Raw genomic sequence first — 7660 nt, forward strand, 5'->3', positions numbered from 1 at the left:
TTTTTATTCTGCTACTCTAGGTATTTCAAGGCCTTGAATTTTAAGACCCTGATCAGTTGAGCCGTTGAAAATCATCAGACCCGATTTAACTGCGCTGAAACTGAAGCCTAGAGCATCCCCTTCGTCTCCGCAATACTTAACTAGAGTTTGCAATTCTTCCAGACTCTCAGCTAGCAGCACAATATCGTCTGCATACATCAAACCGGGGAGGCGCTGCTCTACCGCCTTTCCACCTAAACTGTATGACAGGTTAAAACCTAGGTTACTGTCTTGTATCCTCCGTTCCAGGTTTATCATATAAAGCATGAACAGCACCGGTGATAGAGGACAGCCTTCTCTTAATCCTTTGCATACTTTGACATCCTCCGTACTTCTTATCCCTTCCCACGTAATTTCTACTTTGTTGTCCCGGTATATTTCCTGTAGGAACTCTATTATCTCATAACCGCAACCTTCTTCTTTTAATATGTTCCACAGGAGTTCCCTGCTTACGTTGTCGTACGCCCCGTTTATGTCCAGGAAGGCCAAATACAAAGGTTTATTTTCCACTCTAGATATTTCGATGCATTGGGTAAGCACGAACAGGCAATCATCTAAGCGCCTACCATTTCTAAAGCCGTTCTGAAGTTCTCCGAGTATCTTGTTACTTTCAACCCATGCTTGCACCTTTAATTTCACCGCCTGCATGGCTAACCTGTACATTACAGATGTTATGGTAATCGGCCTGCAGGATTTTATGTGCATCCTTTCTCCTTTCCCTTTATAATTCAAATTCATTTTACTCTGCCGCCAGCTGTCCGGAATTTGTTTATTCGATATGACTGTTTCCAAAGCTTTTAACAACGTTTCCTTACTTTTTGGACCGAGATCATTAATCAGCTTGATCGGAATTCCATCTATTCCTGTAGATGTGTTTTTAGGAATATTTTTTTCTGCCTTTTTCCAGTTTAGATTGGTCAGTTCTAAGGTGCTTTGTATTCTGCTACCTTGTGTTGCTTCCTGATTTGCGGAGATTGCCCTATCGTCGTTCCTAAATGACTCGGCTATAACTGATCTAATGTAGTTCACTGCGTTGTCTCCTTTTAAACAATTTCCCTCGTTATCTTGAATCCGATCTTGCTTTCTTTGATTCTTCTTCCCTAGCCAGCTTATATGGTTCCAGAATTTTCTTCCTCCGCCTCTAGAGGCATCGTGTATATCAGCCATCCAGCGATCGGTGGACTGTCTTATTTTACTTTGGACGAGGGCCTGCACTTGAAGTTTCTTTTGTCGATATGATTCCCATTTTTGGACGATTTCCTCCTGAGAAGCCTGTGCCTTCTTTGCCATTCGGTGTTCCCTTGAAGCAGCCCGTCGTTGTTCAATAGCTTCCCTGATTTCCTTATTCCACCAGCTCCGTGGCTTACTCTTTCCATTCCAGCGGTTTGCTACTTTAACCTCCTGAATTTTACTCCTTATGAGTAGTTCTACCTGTTCATAATCCCAGTCTTCCATGGGGCTTTTCTCTATTGCTTCCTCTATGTCTGCTGGTATCTGCGCTATTTGATCGTCGTTTAATTTTGCGTTTACGTTTTGTCTAAGTTCCATTTCTCTTTTCATCACGGGCCCCATCTGCAGACTAATACGTTTATGATCACTTCCCAGACTACACTCCCCTTCTTCGTCTATTTCCATTTTTGTGACCTTGCTATAAATTTCCTGCGACATTAGACAATAGTCAATGGTCGTCTGCCTGTTGCGGAATTCCCACGTGATTTGGCCTTCACATTTTGTTTCTCTATTTACTATAACTAGATCGTGTCGCTGGCAGAAATCTAGCATTACCTTCCCGTTACAATCCGTGTATCCATCCAGATCGTCGATGTGGCCGTTCACAGCAGAATAATATTGGCCCCGTTTCCAAACTGGCTTATATCGTCACTGAGACATTCAACAAGATCCCTGTTTTCTTGCCTGCATTGATGTCCTGTTCCTAAATAAACTACCCTTAGCCATGTCCTTATGCCGGCAATGGTTCCCGAAACCCAGATATGTTCTTTACAAGATGATTTAATTCTTTGCCAATTTGTTCCCTGGTGTATCAACATACCTACCCCTCCACCCTTTCTTTCCGTTCTCGTTCTGTTGCACCCTTCCCAGACGTAGCCTTCTATAAACGGCGGATCTTCTAGATCCCTGAGATGAGTCTCGCAAAGAGCGTACACACCTATTTTGTCATCCTTCAACTGCTGTTCTATCTCTAGCCATTTCGCTCTTTTTCTACCTCCTTGCATGTTTAGCTGTAGGAGCTGTAGTTTAGAAGCTGTAGCATAGCACCGCCACCGGCGGATATTATGCGTGATCCTTCCCTCGAGCAGTGGGAGGCCGTGTTGGCCAGCTCAGACCCGGTCGTCCAGACCGGGGCCGTGGAGTGGGCCACCCAGGTCGTCGTCAGCCATACATGCTCTCTGACGAAAATAAAGTTTTTCCATCCATCCATCCATCACCGTTTCCTGCGCTGGCCCGACGGGCCACAGTAATGACGTACGTACCGCGAACGACGTCCATTGGTCCGTCTCGCTGGCTGACGGGAGAAGGATGGGATTATACCGCTCGCTGCCAACACCTCCTAAACTTGTTCCAGGCCTGCGCGTCACGTGCCTCGACGTCAGCTACGTCACCACTGCCCGTCCCAGGCGACGCGCCGCTTCCAACTCTCCCCTGCTTGTTGGCGCTTGCTGCGTAGCCGCGCTCAGGCTTTCCATGAAGCTACGCGTGGTTGGTGCGCAAGTGACGTGTAGATGTAGCACATTATCGTTGAGATGTAGGAAGAGTTAAAAAAAATAGAAAAGAATGAGAACGTTTGACTAATAGCATGTCGTGACGTTCGCTCCAGTTAAATAAATGCAAAATGCTTAAAAGCTTTACAAATGGTGACAAAATTTATTTGCGGCACAAATGATGAAACACAATAAACAGCCAACAATTGCTTTCATTATCACTTTTTGGTGACAGTCTTTAATTTGCGTGCTTTTGCATCAGCTTTTGCAGCAGCAGTGGCAGTATCGTTCCTGTCTTTACAATAATTGTTCAGGATTATATTTGTAGCACATTTTGCTGCCATATTAATTACAAGTTCTGGCTCATGGCCGTTTTCACATGTGCACAGTTCTTCGAACTCTGGCAGGCTTTTAATCACAAGGTGCTTCACAATGTCCCTGTGATTAGACATCTGCAAGAAGTTCGTGGCATTTTCGGGCTGCAGCAATTTTTTTACAACAACTTCGGCGTGCATAACGATGGTAACAACACACGCACTGGGAAATTTTAAGCCCCCTCGACTGAGGTTCGCTGTTAGTGAGTACATATCCGTGTCTCTCTCATCATCTCTCTCAACAACAAGCTTTTCCTTGCAGGTGTCGCACTTCAAAACTTTCAAGACAGAGTGCGCGCAAAAGCCTGCAACATAGCCAAACACAGCAACACGTGAACTCAACTTGTCTAAGTCTTCAGACTCTACGGTAATGTCGAAAGACGCTTTATGTGGGGCACTTTGTGAAGAAGCAGTGTCTAGCAGATCATCATCGCTTAATGCCGGAAGGGTGCTCTGCAGTCGCAGCCTGCCTTCACATTCATAAAGTTGTCGGATGCTAATGTGATAGTGGCCTCCTGCCATTTGCCTGTACTGACCGAACCTGTGTTCGAGACCATCTGTCTGCACCTTTCCGAGAAGTACGTACTTGTAACCAAGTTCAACAGTACAGTACTTTGTGAACTCCAGCAAAGCTTAGGCTGAATGCCTCCAAGCAGTAAGAGTTTCTCTTGTGAGTGTACCATTGTCATGCTTATAAAACTCCCACACGTCCAACCAAGTCACTAAGGCACCCAAGAAGGTCAGCTTAGGGTCATCTGTCCTTGATGAAGCTGGCTGCTCGTAAACATCCCGATGGTGATACCCTTTGTGCGGTGTTTTAACATTTACAATTTTCCACCATCTAACGATTACTCTAACAAAATTTGCAGTCTGCTTAGCATGTTGAAATGCTGGCAAGTCACTGTGGGCATCTAATGCTTCAGCCACAAATTCATTAAATACCTGTAAAGCGAGCTTGACATTCTGTCTCTCTAAGTTGCTGGGGTTCAGTGCTTTTGAGGAGAGATGGTAGCTGTATTTTAGGAGCTGCGAAGCTTCAAGCTTATGAAGCTCACGTAGTTCCTTGAAAGAAGCCCACTGTATGGCATCATGATGCACTGTGTTATTTGAAAGGTCAAACAGTGGGAAATAAAGGTTAGTTCCAGGATTTTTTTTATTTAACCAGTTGTTTCTAATGCACTTGAGCAAATGCACGGCATCTACAACATAAAATAAAGGCCGTGATGCGTCAGCCGGATTCGGATAAGCTATTTTCAGCTTGGGGGGACTTGAAAACATACTAAGGGCTTTCCTGTTGATCGAATTGTTATCCGACACAACAGCTAGCACTCTGAATCCAAGTTTTTCAAGCCCGAGGATGACTTCCTTCAGCACTTTGTGCAGAGACTCGGCATTCAGCGTTCGCACAGGAAGAATGTGTACAACTTCTCGAAAAGAGCTGAGCATGCTTTGCAACATAAACACATGCGCGGATGTAGCGGCCACATTGGAGTTTGCCGCTGCTCCACTGATATTGCCACCTTTATAATCAAAAAATGGTTGGATATGGATTTCATCTACCATCAGAACAATATCTTTTTCATATTGCTTCAGTTGTTTGGATCTGTGGGCGATGTACTTCAGAAAATTACCATTCCCAGATTCATTTTGCGGTGACAACTGAAATGAAGAGCAGACATTTCTTATTGTACTCGGATGTGGCAAGACAAGAACACAAGATGACCTAAGGAACTTGTATGCGTGAGGGGATATGGTGTGCAAAATACAAGCAAGCACCATAATCTCTGATGAATATTGGATGCGTTCCTTTACAAGCAATGTCACCTGTTCTTTCAAAAATCTAATCATATCCCTTTTGCTGTCTGTGATGTGTTCCTCAATTTTTTCCAGAAGAGCACAAACAATATCTGGAAGGCCATCAGAAGGACACTCGTCGCTCTCAATGCATTGCATTCGATTCAATATTTCCAGGAGAACATTGACATCCATGACCTTATTTGGCACCAAGTAATTTCCAAAACGCTTCAAACTTTTGCCCAAGAAACACACGCTTAACTCCATATCAACGGAGATGGTCACGGATGACTGCAAAACAGGTGCACTCTCGTTCACTATGTTCAAAAACAGCGCACAGTTAGGGCGATGAATGACTGCCCACACATCAGGTACACACACTGTCTTCAATCGTTCTTTCAGTTCAGGAAGCGAGAAAAAACTACGATTAATTTCTTCACTGTGGTAGGAAGCTGCGGATTCAGAAATCGCACGAGCAAGGTCTGATGCTTCTCGGCGTGTTCGTTTGCTATCTGGTGATATTCTGGAAGGGCACGCGTCTTGCTTTGACAAGTAGGATGGGCATCCCGGAAAGAGAGCAGGCACTGATCCTTTTCGAAGCCGGGGTATTTTCAATGAAACCTCGAGCACTCGCCCGGTCCTGGGATCCGTGTACGAAATTTTCCGTTCAAGACATGACTCCTCGAAGTGCAGTGCGCATACCTGCATGCAAACAAAAGCGAAGGCATACTGATAATATGCGACTGCTAGAGCGAAATACCTGCTATATACTGTTCTCGTTCGATAAAAGGAATAATCGAATTGCGCTTCAAAAGTAGTCTAGAAGCACAGTGTAACAAACAAATCTCTTACCTTGTTATTCTCTGTAGGAATAAAATCCTTCCTCGGTATCGCCCGCAGCCACTTCGTGCGTTGCACTTCGTCCTTCGGGAAGGAAAACACTTGGGCTTTTTCCCCTGTTCGGTAATTGCTTGAACATGCCGGTACACAACACTTGTTCGGCATGTCAAAACCAGCATATGCCGCAAAACATGGGCGCACAGCAACCAAATAGGGCAAGAAAACACACGCAGAACAGCAGCCCGCTCGCACACGGCACAAAGCAAATATGGCGCGCGGCTGACTGGTGCGCCGGGACGCCGGGGACGCAGGGAGTAGGCCGGCAGGAAGTGACGTCACGTCGGAGCGCGCAGGCCTTGAAAGCTGTCTAGGAGGTGTTGTCGCTGCACGCTTTTCCCTCGCCACGGCCAGACTGAATCCAGCGGCGCGCGCTCATCGGCTGTTTCTTTTTTCTTTTTTTTTTTTGCGCTCGCGGAGTGCCACGCCCCACCTCCCGCCAAACGCGGAGGACGAAGGGGAAATTGTCTTGCGGAGGCTAGACGACCTCGGGCAGGAGAGTGAAAAACCTTTGCGAGGGAACGGAAGGAGAGAAGCATGACAGAATCGGGTGATCGCGGTTATTAGTTTTTTCTTTTCAAAAAACTTTTGCGGCCTTGCGTTCTAGGGGCGAAGTCTCACAGTCACCGGGGAAGAAAATATTTTCGACCGGAGGGTGGACAGTGGGCCTTTAAGCCACAGGATCCTTGGCCTACATCGTTTTAATTCACTCGTTTTCATTCTCGGGATAAAAATTCAAGCGCTGAAGAGCGTGAAGGACTGTCCGTTGAACATGCATGGGTACATGAGCGCAGCCGCGGTATCCAAGTTGAAACGGACGTTCAGGGCACAAGATTAATTCCCGGGTCGCTCGAAATTGAATTTGCTTTCCTGCAGTAACGCACTTGCACAATTGAACCGCTGAACGATTATGGTCTAATTGCAATAGTATTTTTATAGTTATTTGATACTGGCCATGGTAAACTCAGTTGATATATCTGGCTGGCTTATAGAAATTTCTTGCAAAAAGGGTCTTGGGTTCGCGCTGCAAGCTTTCATGCTCTACGTGCTTCCAGCATTAACACACGCTCGACGCCATGACTAGAGCACTGCACCTGATTTTCCGGTCCGGACCCGGCCCGTGCCCACCGTTTAAAGGCCGAGCCCAGCCCGGCCCCATTCACACATGAACCAGGCGCCCGGCCCATGCCCACCGTTTAAAGGCCGAGCCCAGCCCGGCCCCATTCACACATGAACCAGGCGCGTACCTGGCCCGCGTTTCCGCGACTAGGCCCGCCCCGGGCCCGACAAAGTCTGCCTTAAAAATGTACTGCTTACCGCCAGTACATAAAAATATGCCAAGATGAGGCAAAAAAAAAAAAAAAAAGAACTTACAGTAATATTCTTCTCAACAGATAATTAAGGGCAGTAGTAGTACCTGTAGAAGAAAAAGGTTTCGTCAAGAAAGTTTTCGGAACACATTACGCTTTCTCGTATTCGGCGTCAAATAAATCACTGGACCAAATTTAGCGGCAGGACTCCTTCATTTCCAAAAGAAGCTGTATACACAGAAAGCCCTGGCCCGCGGAACGTTCCCGTGCAGTGTTCTACCGGCCCCCTGTCCCAATCCCGATCACGTATATAACACAAGCAAATATACGGGACGTCGTATCAAACACGTATGGCGAGCTTAGTACGGATCACACATATACTCTTTCATATATGTTCTACAATCAGCTGAATACGGCAGCGACGATGTCTTGCGATGTGTTTGCTAACACGTTGGAATGGCCGCAGAGCATAGCGTGGCGGAACGTCTGTGGCCACGATGCCGATCTTCTCTGTCTCTTACTCAAG

At 46.2% G+C, this 7660-nt stretch overlaps 1 pseudogene across 1 annotated transcript; it reads right to left on the minus strand.

The window, feature by feature from the left end:
• Positions 1-3774: 3774 nt before the first annotated feature.
• Positions 3775-6343, minus strand: LOC146187765 (uncharacterized; annotated as a pseudogene). Its single transcript, XR_014707440.1, has 2 exons — positions 5780-6343; positions 3775-5629 (listed from the first exon to the last, which is right to left on the minus strand). The product of XR_014707440.1 is annotated as an uncharacterized LOC146187765 (transcript).
• Positions 6344-7660: the final 1317 nt, after the last annotated feature.

The sequence above is a fragment of the Amblyomma maculatum genome, chromosome 5, assembly GCF_055883805.1.
Source record: "Amblyomma maculatum isolate TAMU_Amacu chromosome 5, ASM5588380v1, whole genome shotgun sequence".
Taxonomy (NCBI): domain Eukaryota; kingdom Metazoa; phylum Arthropoda; class Arachnida; order Ixodida; family Ixodidae; genus Amblyomma; species Amblyomma maculatum.